The sequence below is a fragment of the Rattus rattus genome, chromosome 1 (genome assembly GCF_011064425.1).
Source record: "Rattus rattus isolate New Zealand chromosome 1, Rrattus_CSIRO_v1, whole genome shotgun sequence".
In the NCBI taxonomy this organism is placed as follows: domain Eukaryota; kingdom Metazoa; phylum Chordata; class Mammalia; order Rodentia; family Muridae; genus Rattus; species Rattus rattus.
Window position 1 is genome coordinate 34,093,373 of NC_046154.1, and position 20,721 is coordinate 34,114,093.

Genomic DNA, 20,721 nt, shown 5'->3' on the forward strand with positions numbered 1-20,721 from the left:
AATAATACAGGTTAGTTCCTCCAAAGGCTTGGTATTGTGTCTAAGTTCCAGGCACATCTGTAATAGGAGACAGATGAAGTTGGGGTGCATAGGTCCCTGGTTCCCATGGAGAACGTGGTGGGAAGATTGGGTATCCAGATGTTTAAATCCTAGCTCTGCCACTTCTGACCAGGCACTCTCAAGAGGATCACCTTCTCTCTCCGGGTTCCAGGGCTGTCTTGGGAGGCTCCATCTACTACAGAGAGTCACTGCGTGAGCAAGTAGAAGGGACTGTGATTACCAATCCTGGTGTCACTTGGTCCCAGTGCCCTTCTGAGGAAGAACAATGCAGTGTATGAGAGCCTGCCCCTCAGCCTAACTTGGACATCAGCCTGTGGCTCAGGCATAAGCAAACTAAAACAGCTGCTACCCACAAGGCCTGTTGAATCCTCTCTCTCTTTCTTAGGCAGTCTGTCATGGGGTTGGCCAAGGCCAAATCAGAGAGCTGGGCCTGCAGATTCCTCAATCCCGCCCAGCAACCTTACATTCTTGAGTAGCCCAGGGAAGGATCTGCATCATACTATGGTATTTCAGTCTCAGTCTCTGGTCTATTACACCATCCTACACATGTACACACACACACACACACACACACACACACACACACTCTCCTACACCTGCCCAGACAGAAGAACCCATCTCAACCTTAATGGCTTGGTTGCTTTTCAAGTACCGAGAGAATTTTCAAACAATTTCTTAGACATTAAAGGACAGAGAGAGAGAAAGAGAAAAACAAAATTGAAAGATCTTGCATCCTGTTGAGAATGGATTAAAAAGAAGCTAGGAGTCGAGCTTTCTCTCCCCCTGAGATATGATTACGGGTTCTTTCTTTTCTTTCTGCCGTTTCACACGCGTTCAATACTCAATACCCAACGTGGAGCCCTGATGCTGCCTGCTACCCTCGGATCTCTTTCCAGGCACAGACTGGATTGCACAGGGCTGGTGAGTCTCAAGGCAGCCAGGTGACCAGCTCTGGTCAATGAGGTGTCAAGAGAGGTGACAAGTGTTGCTTCTGGGCCAGAACATTTAACTGTTTATCCGCCACTGCAGTACTCACAAGCGCCATCCTCCCGGTTGTGTGGTGACTGACAGCGTTCAAGGTGGTGGGTGCTCCCCCACCCCCCAGGACATCAGAGCACAGGGAGGCAGGGAGCACAGCCTCCTGCTGACCCCTCATCTATAGACAGGCAAGAAGCAACCTCTACCATCACAAGACATTAAAATTTGAAAGCTCCTCGCTCCCGCAGCTTCTCGGGCTTTATTTTGTCTGCTCTATCCATAATAAATGAAAAAAAAAAGTATGCATTTAAACGAATTTTCCCTGATGTTTCCGAGGGCATCCGAGTTGACCATGGATGACACCAGTTCACGGCAGACCCCAAATGTCTCCGCTCTGCCGCACTCCTGTTCACGGGCGGGTTTAGAGAGGAGACCAGGCTTCGTTCGGAGCGCCTCGGTCTCGCCTTTGCATTAAACATCAGGCTGCTTCCTCTACCGCATGGCAGGTTTTCAGCTCCTCTGAATAATTTTTTAGCAACTTGAGAAACTGCAATCCAAACATAGTATTTTTGGCTGGAAATTAAAACACGTCACTTTTAAAACATAAGCAGCATGCCCTGAATGTTTATGGTGAAAAGCTCACTCCTGGCCAGACTGCAAAGCTCGCATTACCGAGAGGCAAACCCTGCAGCATGCTGGCAGTTTGCGTCCCAGTTCGTCCTTCCCACACAGCACGGTGACTGTGAATCACGTCTCCTCTGGCACATGAACTCCCAGGCTTCATGACTCCTTCCATATCAAAAAGGGACTGTCTAGAATCTCCCCTGGCTGTCGGGAGAAGCCCTCGGAAGTGGAAAGACGGGTTTCTGTCCACTGCACCACTTTTTTTTGATGAGCCAGAGATATCCGTTCTGAAGATGTAGCTCAGTTGGGTTGGTAGGGCACTGACGGTGTAGCATGCAGATGGCCCTGGGTTCAGTCTCCTCCGATGGACATGGCTGTGCATGCTTGTGACGCCTACAGTCAGGATGTGGAGGCAGGAGGATCAGAAGTACACTGTCAGGCTGGCTTTAAAAGGAGCTTGAGGCCAGGCTGGGCTATGGGTCTGAGTCTCTAGAACAAAGCAAATTGAATTTCCAAAGATACTACCCAGAAGGCACAGACCACCCTCAACAAAGGTGAAAGCAATGATGGTGCTGGTGGTGATGGTGGTGGTGGTGGTGGTGGTGGTGGTCTTGGCACCATTGACATGGTGACACACCCAGGGGGTAGCTGCCACAAAAGACTATGGCCTTGGCCAGCACACATTTCTGATCAAACCAAGAATATTCAGGATGCAAGAGGGAACTGTGGGAAATGATGATTCCTACCAGAATTAGCTCACTAGGAAAATACAATTTCAAGGCATTGCTTCTTTATGTGACTTCTTAAAATGTTGCTGGGTGACAAAGCCAGGAATTCTCTTATCAAAATGAAATCTGTAGAATACAATTTTCTGCTCAAACAATGTGGTTTATACAAAGCGCCACCCTTGCGTGTCAGATGAGGGAATATAAAACTCTTCTATAATGGATATATTGTTTGCACACAAAAAAACCGTACGAATCTATGTTTCATGCCAGGCCTCATTTGCCATCTTCAGGAAAAGGGGGAAAACTCTCTTGTCTCCAGAAGAAACTCCCAAAGAGACTTTAACATCATAGTTACTGTCCCTTTGTTTTTAACAAAATGTCAGAATGCTACATGTATGTCTTTATCGGGTAGGACTCCCAACCAAGTCCCTAGCAGAGAAGACTTGAACAGTAGTCAACACCGATCCTTCTCACTGGATTCAGATGACCCAACACTTCCCTCAGTGGTAGTTCTGTGCTGCAGAAATGCTTGCTAAGTGCTAATGCAGAGTGCTTGCTAAGGACTCTGTGCTGTCCATGCATGGATAGGGCTCAAACTTGCTCCTGATGGTCGTACCATCCAACGCTATGAGGACAAGCAGACCCGAGAAGGCAAAGCAACTCTGCTGTTACAAGGCAGCTAAGGAGCCAACTGGCTTTCACCACCCCTTTTCGGTATGCCTACTATGTATTGGCCCCAACACTAGGCATGGAAGAGAGAGAAGCAGGCAGGTACATGTCCTGCCCTCAGGGAAGTCAGGGAATCAGACCTCTGAGAACTCAGTGGAATGAAAGAGAGCATCTAATTGGGGGAAGAAGAGTTCTGAAGGAAATGGCTCAGTCCTTACGGTCCTTACTACACAGACATAGGGACCTACGTTTAGGTTCCCAGCATGCATGTGGTACTGTGCACCTGTTATCCCAGCACTGGGGAGGTGGAGGCAGGAGGACCCCTGGGACTGGCTGGCAGCAGACTCTGTGAGCTCCAGGTTCAGTGAAAAGATCCTGCCCTAAAAACAAATTTAACAAAGATTAGGGAAAAAACCCGGGGTTGGAAAGGTAGCTTAGTGGTCCTGAGTTCAAATCCCAGCAACCATATAGTGGCTCACAACCATCTGTAATGGAATTTGATGCCCTCTTCTGGTGAGTCTGAAGACGGCTACAGTGCACTCATATACATAAATAAATAATCTAAAATGTTTAAGAAAGAAAGAAAAAAAAGAAAGAAAAATGAAAGAAACCCAAATGATGATCTCTGGCTTTCATATGCAAGTGCACACATGGGCACATAAGCATACATGGATTATATATATAAACATGTATATTTACATACAATACTCCATGCTCCCAGGGTTTTTGGAAAGGCCAGGTTTATTTGAGAGGCATGAAAATAAAGGCCTACTTCTGGGGGACAGAGTTTAATTGGAAATGAATGACCAGTATGGCTTAAGGAAATACAGGACAATGTGAGGACGAGGAGGCAGGATCACAACCCAGCTTCCACCAATGAACGATCACTGCTGGGTGGATTCGTAACCACTTAGCCTACAGCTACTGCGGACATCTGGGCCTGTCAGGAGTCAGCCTTCTCCCCCCTTACTCCATATTTTCTGTTATGGTTTACATGCGAAATGTCCCCACAGTCTTATGTGGGGACACTGTGTAAACACTTGGTCCACAGTGGGTAGTTCCATTTTGGGGAGGTTGTGGAGTCACTGGGAGGGAGGGAAAACCTCGTTGGAGAAAACAGGCCGCTGTAAGTCAGGCCTTGGGGTTTAGAGTCCAGCCCTGCTTCCTGTGCTATCTCTGCTTCCTGAATTGTAGCCCCAAACTGCCATTGTCTCCAGACCTTTCCCACTGCGATGGAAACCACGGGACAAGATAAGCTCTCCCACCCTTAAATTGCTTTGTCAAGTATTCTGTTACATCATGGAAAAGAGTTAGCAATAAGGACAGAACTCAGAGCGGGTGTGGAAACGGTTGGTCATTCCTCTTCCTGCCCAGGCTCAGTGCCTCTGAGAAGAATTCATGAGGAGCTAACAGTTGATGGGTTCCAACCAGGTCAATGACAAGAAGATGAATCTTAGGGGTGAAGAATGAGTGAGTCCCATATCTGAGGCTTAATGAGCTTCCAGAGTTCCAATGACTTGTCATACAGCATGGAGCATGAAGATGAGAGCCGAGGGACAAGCTGGGACTGGATTTGGGAAGAGTCCCTTGAAGCCCTTGAAAGGGATCTGGAGTTTGTGCTTGTGCCGTGGGAGGGCTGTGAGCCGAGAGATGGACAGGACTGTGTATTTTAAAGACTTCCTCCAACTGCTGGGTAGAGAATAGGCGTTGGAAATACAAAGCAGGAAGCAATTTCACGATCTAAGGGCTGCTACCACGGTCTAGGACAAGATGGTGACAACCAGGGAGTAGCTACAACACAGTGGAGGAGGAGATGACGTCTGGGTATAATGTGTAAATGACACCCATTAGATACACTCATTGGTGTGCGAACAGAAAGCAAAGGACCCCGCATAACCCGTGGCTTTGCAGGGTGAGCACAGGGACAGGGTCACTTATTGAGTAGAAGTGGCCGTGTGTGTATGTGGGCAGCACAGGGCAGGGCATGTTTTGCTAGAGAAGGATCAAGTTTTGTTTTGATCATAGAAACCTTCAGATGTCTACAAAGCCCTCAAGAAGAGGCTGGAGTGGGGTGGGTGTGTGATTCTCCGAGCCAAGAGCACAGGATAGGGCTAAAGAGCCACGTTTTGATTTCATTAGCATAGAGATGCTCTTCCAAACCAAGGACTGCTCTGAGGTTACCTAAGGAAAGAAACACAGTGAAAGGGGCCCAAGAGCTGATCCTCAAGGGGTTCTGACAAGCCCTGTGGATCAAGGGCAATCTTCAATCTGCCTTCTCGCTTTGGCACTTGCAGGCCCCACGCCCGGCAGGATAAACTGCGGGGAAGAACTGAACCTCCAAGACCATCTTGAAACTAATTTGAATACTGTATGTACATAATTAAAAACAGTTGGCCCCAAAGATTAATAACTCCTTCTACATCTTCCTTTGACAGGCGCTGTGATTTGCCGGGTGGGGCGGGCGGGGCGGGCGCGTTCCGAGTTGTTTAACACCTTCACGTTGCTTTAAGCAAAGTGTGGGGCGGCGACAGAAAATGCCACATTGCAGATGCCTGACTCAGGGACGGGACTCTGACTTCACGCCTCCGATCGAGGCAGAGACTCACTTCTGACGGAGGAAAAGTATTATAAAAATATATATGTAACACATATTCTATTCCTGATTTAGGTCTATAATCTTATGAGCCAGACTGTAATGAATAAAGTTATAATTAGCTGTAGATGAAGAACACGCAGCCGTGTTTTCTAGGGTGCACTTTAGGGCTCCGGTCCAATCTGCACATTTACAAGCTGTGCTATTCCCATCGACTTCCACAGACTCCACTCAGAGACAGAAGAGGCTGCATTATTGATCATAGCGTGTGCATCTCGCTTATCTCTCTACTACACCCTGTGGGGTGTGCAAACGCAAGAGGAAGGAACAGCCAGGAAACCAGAAAAACACAACCTCATCCTCACGAAATCTTTCCCCAAATAGCAGCGTGGATGCTTGATCTATGCCAGAAACCCCTCCGGCATAGCACCCCCACCACTACCCCTACAAGATGTATAGGTTGCAACTGATTAGGTATAGATTGACTGGAATTGTTGCCATATGTTCTGTGAGACCCTAGGCAAGTCATTTCCCCTTTCTGGACCCCGGCTTTCCATCTGTGAAATGAAACACGGACCTGGTTTTCTTCAAGGGTCCTTCCAGCTTTCACATGTGCTCCATCGGAGGAAACCCAGAGTGTGCCACCAGGCAATTTCCTGAAGGACCGAGACCCTGACTGTCTAAGATCCCGGCCCTTACATATTTCCTCTATATGTTTGCTGTAGTCTAGAACAGCGTGTTCTGAAGGTTTGATAACTGGATCTTCCAAAGCTCTGCTTGTAGTATCTACCAGTTCCTGCGGTGTAAATGTTACTGCTATGGTAGATCACAATGCCAGCATGGTGCCACTGAAGCCGGAGTTGGGAGGAAGGAGAACATTGCTATTTCTCCTAACCAGTCAGCTTTCCAGCCATGTTGGGAATAAATGCTCCATTTCCTCTACTGCCCTGGACACAGACTAGGCAGGGGCCAAAGCTATTGAAGATGGTAAGGAGAATAGCCTTTGGGCCTTTTTCTGGCAAGCAGACAGCTACCCTCCCACTATATCTCACAGAGAGAGGGAGAGAGAGAGAGAGAGAGAGAGAGAGAGAGAGAGACAGACAGACAGACAGACAGACAGACAGACAGACACAGTCATAGACACAGACACAGATAGACAGACAGAGAGAGACACAGACACAGACACACAAGGAGGCGGGAGAAATCTCATGCACTGGTGTCCCCTTCTTACAGGACATCAGTTCTATCAAATCAAAATCCCTTTATGACCTGTTAGGCTTTGGACCTGAAATGCAGCGCACAGGCTCTTATCCCTAAGTTTTAGCAGTAGTTTGACAGCCGTGGAGACCTTAAACTGTGGGGCTTGCCTAGTGGAAGTAAGGGAAGGCCACAGGGGCCAGTCTTTGAACAGGAGGCTTTAACTCTTGTTCCTGCGCCAAGCTCTCTGCTTCTTGGTCTGCACCATGTGAACAGCCCCGACTTCAGTGGCCAGGGACGAAGCCAACACCCACTGCTCTGTTTCCCCACTACAATGGACTGAAACCCCCCTGAAGCGTGAGCCGAAATTAACCTTTTCTCCTTCAAGTTGTTTCTTTCCTGGATTTGGGTCATGTAATTAGCATAATTAATCAGCAGGAATTGCCTCCTTATAGGCACTGATTGCGTTCCTTTTACATAGACTGGGAGAAGGCTTCGACCTATGAGGAGCCACAATCCAGTCTGCACGGTTCACTCTACTAGCATTGATGCATGGAACATGCCTGCTACGGGGTAACTGTTAGTTGGCAGCAATTAACTGCTTTGACTGTTTTTAAGATTTACTCATGTGTATGGGTGTTTTGCCTGCATGTATGTCTAGGTACCACGTGATTGTGGAGGCCAGAAGAGGGTATCAGATGTCCTGGGAGTGGAGTTACAGATGGTGTTAGCCACCATGTGGGTGCTGGGAATTGAACCCAGGTCCCCTAGAAGAGCAGCCAGTGCTCTTAACTGCGGAGCCATCTCTCTCTCTCTCTCTCTCTCTCTCTCTCTCTCTCTCTCTCTCTCTCTCTCTCTCTCTCTCTCTCTCTCCCCTGTTTGTCTATTTTTTTAAGATGTCAGTCTGTTTGATTTGACCCAGAGAGCTAAGGATAAAAACAGAAGAAGAAAATGATACCTTTGCCACAGAGGACTCACTTTGTACCAACAAATGCCTAGTCTGACCCCGTTCTATCCAGCCGTTGATCTTGAAAGTCTGTCTGGAAGTTGGCAACCTTTGCCCAGTGAACCATCAACCCAGAGTTGGAAGTCTGAAGGGCCACACTTGGTTTCCAGCAAGTGCTTGCTCTCCTGAGCCCACAGTTGATGACTTAGCTGGCTTGAGAGCTCAGGGTGCCTCTTCCTGTGTCTGGCATCCTGTGCTGAGTCAAACACTACCTTTCAGTTCCTGGGCAGGACAACCCTAAGTCTGTTGCTCCTCCTAACCCAGCCCTACTGTCCTAGCTTACTCTCTACTGCTATGACAAGGCACTACAACCAACAGCAACTTGGAAAAGAAAGGGTTGATTTTAGCTTACAAAGCCACATAACAGTTCACGGAAGGAAGTCACAGCAGGAACTCAAAGCAGGAACCTGGAAGCAGGAACTGAAGGAGAAGCCATGGAGGAGTTCTGCTTACTGGCTGGTTTCTCCTGGTTTGCTCAGTTTGTTTTCTTATACACCCCAGGACTACCTACTCAGGGTAGCACAATAGAGTGGACCCTCCCACATCAATCATTAATCGAGAAAATGCCCCACAGACTTGCCTAAAGGCCATTCGTACGGAGACATTTTCCTGGTTGAGGTTCCCTCTGCTCAGATGACTCTAGCTTGTGCCAGGACACCCAGTAACTCTGTAAGTCCTCAAAAAGGAACGACGTGAGGAGAGACGAGATGGTTGGTAGAGAGGACAAAGATGGAAGAAAGGGATTGTGCGTTTCTTGAGCGCTCCCTGGTGGTCAGGCATGGTACTACCTCCATCTCTGAGAAAGTTCCCCAATGACCCTGGGAGACATTCTACAAATGAGCAAACTACCCCTTAGGTTTGTTGCCAGTCCAGGGGCATGGACTCGGAAAAGGCAGGGGAGCTGAAGTTCCAGGTCAATTTCATGTTATTGCAGAATTCCTCCAGTGAATCAAGAATCAGGATTCTTAAGCATCCAATCGGATCTTGGAACACCAGCCACCAGACTCACATCTGAGCAGGGGTCCTGAAGAGCCTTAGCAGAAATGACCGCAGCTGCTCTTCAAGCCTTGGTTACCAGCAGCATGGTCACAGGGTGGGGAGACAGGCGTATCTTGCTGCCAGCCAATATCTGCTTCTCCCAGGCTCTCTCTTTTCTGGCCAATGGGAGAGAGAGACAGTGCCCTTGAGTGTAGGTGCATCCTCCATAATAGTTAGGAAAGAGGTTTCTTCATATCAAAAAAGAGAACTTACCATGCAGCCTAAAACCTGGTGATTAAGTTAGAACTTCTAGAATGGTGGGTGATGCCTTTGCTCCTAGGGATCATGGGTTCCTCACCAATGTGGGGAATTCTCTTGCCATGTACTTTCTCCTGGGTACCTTTTAGAAGGACACCCTGAGTTCTCAGAGGTAAGCCAGATGTGCTGGCTGGAGCACAAGACAGTCAAAGGGGCCCTGTCTGTCTTTCTTGTCTCCACTGGTGATTCAGTTTGCCCTTCTCAAGCTTTCTTTCCCTATAGGGCCTCAGTCTGCCTGTGTGGATTGAGGCATGCGCTTCCAACTTTAAAATGTCGATGATTCTCCCTCAACACCTTAACATTTGCGAGGAACTGGCAGTGGAATACGGATATAGGTGTCCTCAAAAGTTGAGCATGAATCAGATCCTTGTTATGAAACCACATTTGTGCCAAGCAGGAAAGCACGGTGTTATGTGAGTAACTAGGCCTCTCGTTCATCGTGAACTTGTCAATGTTTATGGAAGAAGCCAGGGATGGTGAGAAAGAGGAAAAGAGAGAAGGGATGTGGGAAACAGGAGTTGGGGTAGGGAGAATGTGGGGTGGTTAAAAGCAGGTGTGGGAGAGTCAAGTTCTGAATCTGGAGCATGCGTCTCTGCTCTTGCTGACATGATCTTCGACAAATCACTTGACCCTTGAGCTTCCGTCCTCCCATCTGTAAAATGGGATTACAGATACCCACCAAATGATGCAACAGATTGGAAGGTGTGCTGGTTGGTTTTTATCGTCAACTTGAATCACCTTAAAGGAGGGAACCTCGATTGAAGAATTGCCTACTTCAGGTAGGCCTGTGGGCATCGTTTTGGTTGCTAACTGAGGTAGGGAGGGCCAGTCCCCAGTGGGCAGTACTTTCCCTAGGCAGGTTCTGGGCTATGTTAGAAAGCTAGTTGACCATGAGCCTGGGAGCCAGGCAGAGAATGACTCAACAAACAACGCCTCACTAAGAAGTCTGTCTTAGACTTCTATGACTTCTCGTGATGAACTATAACCCGGAAGTATAAACCAAGCAAACCGTTAACTCCAGAAGTTGCTTTTGGTCACAGTGTTTTATCATAAGAAAGGAAACTGAAATAGAAGCACTTAAAAAGCACTCAGTAAGTCTGGCCAGATAGCCAGTCAGTGGGTAAAGGCCCATGCTGCCGTGCCTGATGATCTCAGCTCATCACACACACATACACACACACACACACACACACACACACACACACACACTGACTTGCAGGAAGACAAACCCTCAGGCACAGACACTCACAAAGCGTTTTCAGATAATCGGTTGCATGCGTCATGCACACGTGCACAGTGGTCTGTGTTTCTCCATGTGAGATGTCTTGACTCTTTTGTCATTGAATCAGTTCTTAGCATTACTTCCCAGGAACTCCCAGGCCGGCCAGCGCCACAGCTCCTCTCTTACCAGCTGTCAAAGCCCCATGCTCCGATCATGACCAACCCTCAGCATGGTTTGTCATCACACTCGGAAGTGATGTGGACAACGATTGAATTAGTGGCTGCTCCCCTTCCTGGACTTTTGGCTCCTCCAGAGCTTAAGGAGCTGAGCCTTTTGGCTCACCCTCTGCCAAGCTTGGCAAAAAAGTAGCGTCTAATAAACAAGTGTGGATTTAAATGAATGAATGAGCACATGACTCTGAGTCTTTCCTTTAAAAAATAGCTTTACATTCATTTATCTTCTTTCTGGCTTTGTCTCTGTGTGTCTCTCTCTGTCTCTGTTTGCCTGTCTCTGTGTGTCTGTCTCTCTCTTCTGTGTGTGTGTGTGCGTGTGTGTGCGTGTGTGTATAAGAGAGAGACAGAGACAGAGAGACAGAGACAGACAGAGACGGAGACAGAGAGAGAAAGACAGAGAGAGAAAGAGAGAGACAGAGGGAGAGACAAAGAGAGAGAGAGACAGGGAGACAGAGACAGAGAGAGACAGAGAGACAGAGAGAGACAGAGAGAGACAGAGGACATGCACACCCTGATGTCAGAGAGCTCATGTGGAGGTCAGAGGACAGCATCTGGAACAATTCTCTCCCTGCACTGTGTGAGACCTGGGTATACTCAGGGTTTCAGGCAGTGAGCACCCTTACATGCTGAACCAGCTCATCCATCCCCTTTGAATCTTTTCAAACTCAAAACCCCCAAGCCCTCGGCCCTTCTTAACCTCTGGGTTTCAGTTCTCTGACCAAGTAAAGCCCACCTTTACTTTCTCAGCAACAGAGCTAGAGGGGCTGTAGGAGCCCTAGCACGTCCCCCTGGGCAGGGGGCGGGGTATGTGTGCAAACTTAGTGTCTGTCATAATCAGGATTCGAGTCCTTCAAACGTGTCTTTGGACAATGACCCCTCTCCCATTTCTACCCGCCGCTCTGCTTCCTTTATACCCTCCCTGGTTGCGGCCCTCAAATTCCCTTTAAAAATATTTGCATTTCTGCCCTTTCTCAGGGGACTCTGCCTGTCTCTCTAATAAATGGAGCATGCTCTGCTGCTCTTGCCCACCCTAGAGCAATGCTGGGGGGGGATGTTGGGGGGCAGGATGCTGCTATTCTTCTGCATGCTGTTCCCCCAGACAGACCCACCCCTTGTTCGCTTCTCTGACCTGTGTGGCATGGTCTGATTCCACTCCCAAGAGCAAGGGCCTGTTCCATGCCCTCCCCCTCATTAAATCAGAAGCCATCAGGCTCCAGAGACAGACAGAGGCAGCTGCCCAGCTTCCCAGCCTGGAGTGGGCCCAGGGGGTTGATTAGCATATTGTTGCTGGAGGAGGTCGGCAGCAATCCTTTCTCCTATTGACACTAAACAACCTCACCTGAAAGGTCCCCCACCCCCCAGCGGATTCTCTCCTCCTACATCACTCTTCTCCCCTGCTCTCCCTCTGCTCCTCCTCTTTATCCTTTTAAAGCAGTGCAAAGCCAGAGATCACCATGGAAAAGATCCTTCCCCATCTTCACTCCTCACCCCCAAGGACGGCTTCTTCTTCCCTACAGCTGGGGGGCGCCGCTACGGCCAGTGCCTCGCTTTGCCCGGGAAGCTGGAAAGCCACCACCCGGATGACAAATCTACGGACAAATTACTGATTTCTCATCTAATTTACATCCAATTAGTGTGAGTGAAATGAATCATGTGGTCAGCCCCTCAGGGGAAACATTGAGATAACAAATGCCCCGGGCTCCTTTCCCGGGAAACTGACGGGCCCTGGGGGAAGTCCATGATTTACCCCTGGGTCAGAGGCCCCCTCCCTTTCCCCAGGCAGGTTATCCAACCCATAGATCAACCCTACCCCCTCCCTGTAGCCCAGACAAGCCCTGTGGACTCAGGCTGGAGAAAAAACAGGGAGGCTGAAGATTGAAAGGTGTGCTCAGTTCCCTACGGAATAGATCCACTCCAGTAATGAGGGCTCGGAGCCAGTACGGAAGCCTGGGCTAGTGACCTACATGCACGGACACAGGACTCCGCCCTGGGATTTCTTGAGGCAGGCAATCCTAGACTGTGGTGACCCCAACTGGTATTCATTGCCACTTAGCTCATGCTAGCTCCAATGTTTAGTTTAATAAGGGGTTCTTAATTCTCAAGACAATGGGCTCCAAGAGGCAGGCATTTTTGAGAAGCCCACTTTACAGGAAAGTAAACTGAGGTTCAGATAGAGGCAGCTTAGGCCAGGCCCAGGGCCTTGACCATCATGCTTTGCTCCCTCTGCTACAACGACTTTGCACGCAGGAAAAGAGACACCCAGGGTGAGGGCAGCATCTTTAATTCCTACCCAAGGTCAAGGAGCCTTTTTTGGCAAACACCATGTCACTATCAGTGTGTTGCCAGCCTGGTCGCTGTAGCCACCGAGGGCCTGTGACTTTGGGAGGTGGAAGGGACTCAAAGGATGGATGGCGGATGGTCACTCCCGCAGCCTGGGGCAAACCAAGAGTCCAAACACACACCTTTGCGAGCCTGAGCCACTGCTCACACCTTCCTCACACATGCAAAGCAGCAGATGGAGAGTGTGCTGTTTCTGAAACAAGAAAGACGACTTCTGCAAGCGTTTGCAGTGGGAAGACAGGGCGAGCAGGCAGGGCGGGGTGGGGGCACCGGGTTCGTGCCTGAAGAGTGCAGTAGCTGCATGTTTGGGATGAGTTTGGTCTCCCTGTGTCAACTTGTTTCTCGTCTGCTATTTAAAACCTGGCATATGGACGGAATCTCAGCTCCCAGTACTGGCAGTTCTTAACATTCACAGCGACTAAATAAAAAGGGAATTTTAAAAAACCAAATGCAGTTTTACCCCGGAACGAGGCAAAGAGAGAAGTATGAAGAAGTTAATAACTCCTGAACTTGGGCCCAGCCAGCCCTGCAAAGTGGGGCCTTTTCGATGTTGTGTGAGAAGAAGGGAGGTGATGTTTTCTGAATTCCTGAAGCAGGTCTCCTATTCTGTGCTGGGGGTGAGGGGGTCTCCCCTGGGGCTAAGGGCACAGCCAGTGACCAGGTGGGAAGCCCGCTTCTGCCACTCACTATCTGGGCGTCCTTGGAAAAGTCACATGACCTCTCCGAGCTTCCTCTACTGTTAGGCAGGCCTGTAATAAGGCACTGCGAAGATGACAGGTTTATAAGACAAGCACCATGCTGTTAAGCATAGCGTGGGGTGTGTGTGTGTGTGTGTGTGTGTGTGTGTGTGCGCGCGCGCGCGCGCGCGCGCGCGCGAGCATGAGTGTGTGTGGGGGCGGGGCTGGGGTATACCAGGTATTGTCTGCCTATATTATCTGACACACTAAGGAGCCTTTCCTCCACTTGTTTTACATTTTTATTTATTTATTTTTCTTCTAAGTGCATGAGTCCATGCATACCACGTGTGTACGGGTGCCTGTGGAGGCCAAAGCTGTCAGATCTGGAACTGGAGTTGCAGATAGCTGTACTTCCGGAACAGCAGCAAGTACTCTTGACCACAGAGCCAACTCTCCGGCCTCCCATGTCCCCTGCTACTTTTCATTTCAGCTTTGTAGGCTGCATGAGGAGCATGCCGTCCTTAAATGAAACGAGGTGTCCTGTCCGTCGCTTTGCACGACTTGAAGGTAACCTGTGGTCTCAGGAACACGAAGAGCAGAGCATGAATATTGCAAGAAACGAGGTCTGCTGTGGAGAGAGTACCTGCAGGCAAGAGACCCAGGTCACCAAAGGAACCACAAGGCTCCTACAGGGAGTGACCAGGTAGATAGATTCTTCTCTGGGTCCCTACAGAGAAGAGCAAACATGAAGGGTTTCCTACGTGCCTAGCATAGCCAAAAGTTTTACAAGTTTCTTTTCTTTCTTTCTTTTTTTTTAATTGCAAATGAAAGTTCAGAGAAATCAAGACTCAAAGTCATATAGCTGACCAGTTGGAGCCTAGGAGTGAAGTACAAAGCCACTGCTCACTTTCTCCTTCTACCAGTCCAGGTCTTGACCACAGAGGACCTCCTGTGGTAGAACAGAAAGAATTGGCCCTGGCCCTCTGGCCCAAGGAAACAATCAGGTGAGCACTAAACTGGAAGCTGTGCTTCAGACAAGACGGAGGCCGCGAAGTTGCATTCAGGACCCCTGGTATAGCCTCTCTTGCCCCAACACCCAGACATACCAAGCCACTTGAAAAACCATGAAGAACCCATTCCTGGACCTCCACACCCCTCGATGCCAAATCTGGTTTCTGGGTCTGTAGGATGGTGTGGTAACTACATCCCAGAATTGCTCATGAGGATGAAAGGGTGTTTAATGCTGCATTTCAATCCCCCGGTTCAAAGCATCAAGGTAATGCCCCATTGAGCAGAAGCAGAGAGGACCGATGCTCATGTTTGGTAGAACCACTGCTTGGGCAATGGGGTCGTTCATTCACAGCACCATCCAAGGGTGTGGCTGGGAAACCGTGTGGGGGCTTGCCAGGAGACACTAAGGCCAGAGACCTCATAAATATCAGGCTATCTTTACTCATTTGCTAATCCATGGAATGCCCGTTTCTCTGGGGCTCCCCTCTCAGTTGCATCCTGTCCAGAGGTCCCGTTTCTCCAGAGCATCCCTAGGGAGGAAGAATGTTGCCCTGCCGATGGAGATTTGCCCCAGGCTCCGAGGACGCCAGGCTGAGAGCTCCTGCCTCAGAGCCTGCCACCGTCAAGACTTATGACCGCCTCATCTCTCCCCCTCGCTGGGTCTGGCTACATCACTTATCTCCCCGACGCTGACCTGCCAGCAGCTGCAGGAGGCTCTCTCCGGTAAGATTTGATTAATGAGGTTCAGCAGCAACAAATCAGTCTTATGTTGCAGCCCTCCCCTCTTGGGGACACACTCTCACAACACCCGCTGCATACAAACCGCCAGGTGGAGGGTGCAGGGCAAGCGGCTCCCAGGCCTGCCTTCCTGCCAGCGGCTTTTGACTCTGCACCCCAGCTCCAGTTCCACCTCCAAGGGCCCACCCACCCTGACGCACTGTGCCCAAGCACAAGCTAAAGACGCTTCCCTCTGCTCCCTTATCTTCAAGAGAATAATATGATCTTTACACCAGTGTGTTTAAGAATAGCCGGTGTGTGGGTCTACCATATACAAGACACTTTGCAATCCTGGATCATCTGCAATCCTTTATTCCTAGTCCCCCTTTGCAGATGGAGAACAATACTGCTTACTTATCCAAAGCCACACGGCTAGAAAGGAGCAGGGAACCTTAGTGCCCTGGCCTTTAATTACACTTCTTTGATGTCTCGATACCCGGAAATAGGAGGAATGTGATGGTTCCTCTCCTAGACACATATGTGCATATCTACACCTATTGTCAGAGAACTCTTGCAGGTACAGATGCACCCATCCTTAGTCCCATCCACAGTCTTGAGAAGCCCTGCTCTGACTTCATGAGACGTAAGCCTGGCCTCCCCCTCACTGATTTCTACCCCCACCCTCCAATCTCTCCTACAAGGAGAGGATCTGGGTCTCCCACCTCAAAAGCACACTTCTACTCTACTGCGTGTGAGATGTACCCCAAGCCCAGTCCTCCTTCCCAACCCCACCAGCTCACTGAAGTTGGGAAAGTTCTCATCATAGGAAGCCGGGACGGTTTTGCTCGCTGTTTTCCCAGCCGCTGTCTGTGCGTCGGCCACCCCACCCCACCCCTTCTCTGTATCCTGACTGTATTATTGGAACTGTTTGTTTCTCAAGCAGTTACAGGAAGCCCATGGCGTGTGGGGGCCCATTGGTTCCTCTGCAGTATAATCCACACATCTTTCAAGTGCATGTCCCTTCAGCCACTCGTGACCCCGCGTCACCTTCCGGGGGAGGCTTTTTGATGTGAGCACTCGGCTGGGCTGCCCCTCATCCTCCCTACCCACTTCCTCTAGTCCCTGGGCCACCAACACACCTTCTCCTGCAAGTGGAAGGGGTCACCATTTCCCTGTTGTCTTCTTTACCTTCCCCAAAGTCCTCACATCCCAGAAACATTTGTCAGGGATTTGCCAATAGTCACTTTTTCATCAGCGGGGCAAGAGTCAACTCTGCATATAGATGTTTGGTAATAGATGCGGCATTGATTATGTAAAGTTCTTTTGGGAATCGCCTGGCCATTTCTGGGTCCTCACTGACCAGCTCCACCTCTAAGGCAAATCTCAGCTCTCCTGGATCGGAAGTGCAGAGCCACCTGAGGCTGGACACTGAGGTACTGGCCCAGATGTGGTCCAGATGTGTCAAGGGACAGGTGCCCTCACCTGGGTGTGCATGGCTCGTTCTAGTCAGGATGGGTTACTGAGGTGTCTGCTCCTCAACTGGAAATTACAACGGTTGTGGTGACAGATCCCTTTCCAGGCTTTATACATGAAAGCAAAGTAATGCTCCTCTGCTATCCTACCCTCTGCATGGACTTGTGCCCTAAGGGTCCCTGTGGTGTCCACCCTTCTAGAAATAGGAAGTGTGGCATGGAGAAGGAACTTGCCCAAGGCTACGTGACTCACACTGGACTGCAAGAGTGACATTCTAAAGTCATTTATTATTTTTAATCTGCGTATACTTGTGGGCGCATGGGCCACAGCTCATGTGGAGGTCGGGGTACCGCTTAGTGCGATCAGCCCTCTCCTTCTACCTTTGTGTGGGTTTCAGGGACCGAACTCCAGTTTGCAGGCTTGCTTTGCCTTCCAAGCCACCCCCATGGCTGTTCTTTTTTTATCTTCTACCATTTTTGCTGAAGTCAGGAGGGAGGCATTGATTCAACGGTCTCGGTCAGTCCCTCAAAGTCTCGGCGCTCCCCAGGAGCCTAGAGGAAAGCGCATGTGACTTGGGGCATTTGCTCTAGAAGAACTGTGACTATCATTTGCAGGCTACTTGGGATGTGTGGGAAGCTGTGCTCGTGTGTCCTTGTAGGTTGGGTATTTGTGACTGTGAGGAGTGGATAAGCACGCGTCATCTCAGGGTGCAGAGGGTGTCTGTGGGGTGTGAGCTGTCATGGATGTGAACTCTTGGCCAGCTTTCTCCTCAGGTACACCACACAGCCAACGCTTCAGAGCCCAAAGCCCGTGGGTTCCCTGCTCTCAGAATGAGATGAGTAGGTGGACTGTCCTTTGCATGCTATTAAAAGGGACTACTGGGCAGTGGCAGCGCGTGTCTTTAATTCCAGCACTCGGGAGGCAGAGGCAGGTGGATCTCTGCGAGTTTGAGGCCAGCACGGTCTACAGACTGAGTTCTAGGATAGCCAGGGCTGTTGCGCAGAGAAACTGTCTCAAAAACACAACAAACAAACAAACAAAATGGGAAGCCAACACTCGAACAAACATGGTGCCGCCTTTGGAAACTCTGACTGCAGCTTAGCATAGTCCTTCTTTAGGGAGCTTGTCTCTCTCGAGTCAGTGAGGAAGCCACTCAGAAAAAAGAGCTCAAGGTGTAGATGTGAGACTTGGATACAGGTAGTCAGTTTAGAATAAGGCAACAGTCCCAGGAGGTAGAAGCAGAAGGTGAAGGAAGACGTGTGTGGATTCCTGTGGGGCCCACTCTATCTTTGTGCCTACTGCCCATGGGATGTCAAAGCTCTCGGGCACCAGGTCCTGGGTGAAGTCTGTGATCCTGGCATCCTGCAAGCGAGGTCATCTCTCCTTCTCCTTCTTATCCACACATAGCAACTGGGCTATGGAGGGCATTCTCACTGAGTGGCGTGGGGTCTCAACGTACCAGAGACCTAGCTCACACAGGGGTTGAGTCTGTCTCTACCCTGATCCTACTTCTAATTGGAACCTGCACTTTGCCAACTTCCAAGTGCATGAGAATGTTCTGGAAATGGAGCTGTGGGAAGAGTCAGTCAGGTCAGGCTATGGGGGAAGCCTGTATGCCAAGCTGGAGGACAGAAGAACCTCTCTCTGTACTCAGCTACCATCCCCAAAGTCATTCGGTGCTCCCCCTGGGGCTGCCTGCTCTGGCTTCTACCTGAACTTGGCAATCCCCATGTGCCAATTACAGTCACACCTCCCATTTAACCAGAAGCTTGTTCTTCCACCAGGCTGGGCTCCAAATGCCTCTTGTGGTTGTTTCCCGAAATCAAATCCAACCTCAAAGCATGAAGATTTGCCATTATTAAAGACGAGCAAAAGCATATGCCCCAGGCTCTGGAGAGAATTACTAATGAGGATTCCAAAGATCACAGCCGACTCACCAGCTCTTGGAATCCGACGGGCCCTTAGCAGTCACAGAGCCCTCTAATTACGTTCCCGCACATCCCAGCTGTACCCAACGTCATGCCTGCACCGGCTGCTCCCATGGCAGTCGTCCGTGTGATGTAGAGATGGCATTTAAAGTCAGCGTATAAACAGGAAACCAGGCACGGTCAAAATTACCCTTACAAATCCCTTAGGAGGGGGACCAAGGCACCATCACTCCACAAGTCCGAGGCAGCAGATCGTTGGAACAAATCACTTTTCCTTGGGTTAAGCACCAGATGAAGCTGTTGGCTGGATGTGAGGTCTACGTTACATAAAGAATCCGTATCTTGGAACGGGAGAATTATTCTCAGGGTGATGCTCACAGGGAAGGCCCGGAGAACCTAAAAGCCATTGGGGAAATAGCAAGATCTGTCTCTCACCTTGTCTCTTAAGTGCAGCGGCGGACAGCATTCCTCGCTTTCCCCATGGCTGCTCTTTATCCCTATTTTTTAAAAACCACTATTACACTGTGTGCATATGCATGCTAAATTCAAATCCATGAGCTACCATCGCCCTGGAAGAGCCACTTCCTGCATGGCAATGTGTTTACAGCCTTCAAGGCTCCTCCCCAGCCCTAAATGCTACAACCTCCAGGATGCATTTCCCGACTGCCTCTGCTGGAAGTATTCTCCAGGTTGTCCTTTAGTCAGAAACTCCCTCCAGTCCACTAATGACGCCAACCCTTCTTGGCCTCATAGCCTAGAAATTATGCGTAGACCTCATCTCCGAAAATGTGTCAGGGTCCTTGTCCGTTTGACCTCTTGGGTTCCACAAAGACCTTGGCCCAATGTCCCCCTCTAGGACCCTTCTCAATCTATGAAAGAAGAGCAACACAAAGAATGGATGATGAAACAGCTCATCTCAGGAAGTGGGACAGCCTCCCGCTGCTGATACAGACGTGCTGTTGCGCTCCAGGACTCAGGACGAGCTAAGATGTCTTGACCTGACCCCGTCCCCCCAAGTCCCAGAGTCCACACCTTAGGGGGAAGATGTCTCTGTCACCTTTCCCACCCTGCTACATCCGTGGGTTCTCAGATGTGAAGCTTTACCCAAGAGGTCATGTGTGCAGTGATGTGCCATTGTACGCATGAGAAAACTGAGGTTCAAGGAAGCATGTGCTAGCCCACAGTCATCTGACTGCTGGATGGCAGGGTCTGGATGTGCACCATCAACCTCTCGGACTCCTTCCGTTTTAATCACGGGTGATCTCTGGGTTGAGACACACTCTGTCCTAATGCAAGTCCATCTTGCCTTATGGGAGCCGCCATCTTCCCAGATCAGTAAGAAGTCTGTGGACAGTGTCCTGGTGACTCTCGTCTTGTGAATATACGATATGGGTATTGTTCAGCCAGCCTCCTGAGGAAGGGCTAACCATGCCTACTCACGTGCCAGGGGCCTTCTCTTGGCTCTCTCAGGGTACTGGGATTTTAATGTCTGGGACCCTGGCACCCAACTCAGAACACACACCATTAGCAGCGTTCTCCCTCCTTCCCTTCCTCCTCGCTTCCTCCCTTCCTCTCTCCGTGGCTAAGAGCTGTACCTGCATATGTGGATTCAAACTCCAGTTCAGCTTCCCACTACTTGTCTGACCCTTCCCAAGTTGCTCGACTGCTCTCATCTCACTTTCCTCATCTGGAGTTGGGGTGATAATGCCACCTCCCCCACTTAAGGGCTCGGGCACAGCGGGAACCTCAGCTCAGACCCCATCTGGCAGGAATCCAGACCTACGTGGAGGAGATTGAGTACAGCGGTGACATCATGTCAGACTTCAGCTACAGGTGGAGACCTGCCCGAGTGGCTGTGGGAAATGCGCTCGCTGTACACCTCAGTCTCAGATTCCTCACCAGTAAAATGGGAATGAGGGTAGCGAGTGCTATTAGCAACTTAGCGCTTGTTCTGTCCCTTAACAAGGGG